Source organism: Spermophilus citellus, assembly GCF_964194105.1.
Source record: "Spermophilus citellus genome assembly, chromosome: 3".
NCBI lineage: Eukaryota > Metazoa > Chordata > Mammalia > Rodentia > Sciuridae > Spermophilus > Spermophilus citellus.
The window spans coordinates 24,647,866-24,650,748 of NC_138184.1; positions in this window are offsets into that span (position 1 = coordinate 24,647,866).

Sequence of the window (2,883 nt, forward strand, 5' to 3'; positions counted from 1 at the left end):
AAGGAAACTCATGCTCTGAGAAATAGTTTGCTTACAGCTACACAGCTTGTGGGTAGCAGGTCAGCGTTTGAGCCATGACAGTGTGACTTCAAGTAATCTGGCATCTTGTAGTTCAACAAAAAATTGTAACCCAAAGGCTTGTCAATTTTGCTACCACACACCACTCCCTCCAAGAAATACAGCTACCACAGGTATTTTTTTGCTGGCAAGACATATGCTTTGGATAAATTAATAAACCTTCTGGGAGTCCTGAAGCCAAAGACTCAAAGACTGTCCATTAAGCAAGGCTGTGTCTGCTGATTGGCTGTCCTTGCTCCTGGTCCTGGTAAGTACTCAAAAGAGGCAGAAATAGTAGGAGAGAGGGGCGGGTCCAAGCTCCATGGAAAGAGGCAAGACTGATCACTCCCACTTGCTGATGATTGCCTACTCCATAAAGAGACTGGAAACAGACAATCAGGGTAAAGGAAAAGACCCTGCCCTGTCCCTCTTTGTATCTCTAGTAAGCATCCCTGAGCATAAGGAAGGCCATGCAATAGATGCTCCGTAAACACCTTAGGAGTGAGAGAACAAAGGAGTCAAGTGGGTGATGTAGGGCATAGGTACAGAGGCGAACTCATCTGTGGGGATGAGGCTCAGCGGTGGAGTGCTTAACTGAGTCCCATGGTTACTGACTTAAAGGGAAAAAGGTGGGGATGAGGCTCGGCGGTGGAGTGCTTAACTGAGTCCCATGCCAGATGTCTTTGTCTGAGCTTCTCAGAGGCTGAGGCAGAAGGATCCCTTGGGTCCAGGTGTTTAAAACTAACCTGGGCAAGATAAGGACTCAAAACACACAAAACAATTAAGTGGCAAATGATGGCTTGTTTTCTTTTTGATTGGCATACATTTTTTTTTTGGTTGTATACAAAGTATGATGGCTTGTTTCTAATAAAGGAACACATTTGCTTTAGTCTACAGTGGGTGTCAGGAATTCTGCCTCAACATATTGAGGTTTAGAAATAATTCAGCCCAAACAAGGCTCCCAGAGAAGAATGACACATTGTCACATAAATCACAGATGGGTTTCATGTACTTAAAAAAACAATTCTCTCTCCCTCTTTCTCTCTCCCACAGACACAAACACACATACATACACATAAGACTATGACAACATGTTGCTTAATTCACATCCTAAATTGCTCCATAGGGAGAGATGTCACCACAAAGGAATTATAACCATGTTGCTAGATATCCAATGTCAACAAATGTTGATGTCTAGGTGAAACCCAGACATATGCTTAAGCTATAGGATATGGAAAACCTTCATGGAAATATACCCTTTAGCCTCTTTTAGCATGTAAAGTTGATGAAATCTTGACCACGGATCTAAAACATTTTTGAAAAAGGAACTCCAAGTGACCTTCTCACTGAAGTCATTCAAAATATGACAGTTATGCCTCCTTGTGCCAGAGCCAGCTTCAAGGATATTCCAGATTTGTGAGACGTGAATGTGCTGAAGTTGCTGAAATAATCCAAAGCCTGTTTACCAAGTAGAATGTCAGAAACTTTGGAATACGGACAGTATCTGCATGTGGCTCTTTCTAAGCTCAAGCGTCCCTGCAAGTTCCAGCAGCAGCCCATGTACTGACTGAGTGAGCCAGCTTAGCACCCTGGACACCAGGCAATCCCTTCTGGCCAATTGTCACTTGAGGACCGGTGGCTTAGTCTACCAACTGCACCTTCGGGAGAGTAAACAGCCAGATTTGGGGTTTTAAAGGAGATCTCTGGCTTCTTTCTTTCTTTCTTTCTTTTTTTCTTCCTTTATTTCTTGTGATGTTGGGGATTGAACCCAGGACCTCACACCTGCTAGACAAGTGCTCTACCCCTGAGCTTCATCACCAGGACTGCTCAATGCTCTGTCTTCTGGGTGGATAATGTCAATGGAGTAATAGAAGAAAGACAGAGGGGTGGGAAGGGCTTGAGTAGGCAGAGGGAGTCATCTAGGTTCCAGCTGGAGATGGAGACACTTCCCAGAGGTAGTCAGCAATGTGCAGTAGATGAGATTGTCCAGGAAGAGTGACAGGGCCAGAGGGAGAGTCTTGGCCAGATCCCAGAAAGGAGCACAGATAGTTGTAGAATGAAGTCCAAGATAGGGCAAGAACTGCAGCAGCAGGGCCCTGAGAGATGTGCGGTGGGGAGAGGGAGGGAGGGCTAGTGTCCACATTTTTGCACACAGGAGCAGGCTGTCTCTTCATCTGTCTTGCAGCCTTCACAAGCAAAGGTGGCCAATAGGGAGGCCAGAAAGAAACAAAGAAAGGAAATGCAGTGGAATCCCTCCACATGAGCAGGTAGTGAGCTGCTAGATACTTTGGAAGCTCCCCAAGCTCCGGGTGCTCACCAGTCCCCTGAGAATCTCATCAAGATGTAGGTGTTGATTCAGGAGACATAGGGTGGTGCAAGAAGAATCTGGACCACAATAAGAAGAAAGGTTAAAGCTCGTTTGATCTGCACCCTAATGCTGCCCAGGGAGCACCATGGGCTCTCTTTATGGGCAGGAAAGCCGAGGCTCCATGAGTTCCTGAAGCTTCCCTGAAGAGCCCCTTTAAGGAGAGCTGAACTGGGCTGACTGCAAGGTCCTGTTTCCTGCCCTCCTCCCTGTGGGAGTAAATGGCCTGGTCCCAGTCATCCCCCTTTCTCCAGGTCTGCCCCCGGTTCCAGACCTCCAGGCTTATAGATTCAGAGCCTCCTGAGATTGGCTGGTCTCCAGGCTGGAGCTTCTGAGCTTGCTTGCTGCAGCCTCTAAAGATAGTCTACCTCACAGGAAACCAGACACTATTGGCTAACTTTGCAGATAAAGATGCCCTCAGAGAGAGGGAAAGGGGAAATACTGGCCCCTGGCAGAGTCTA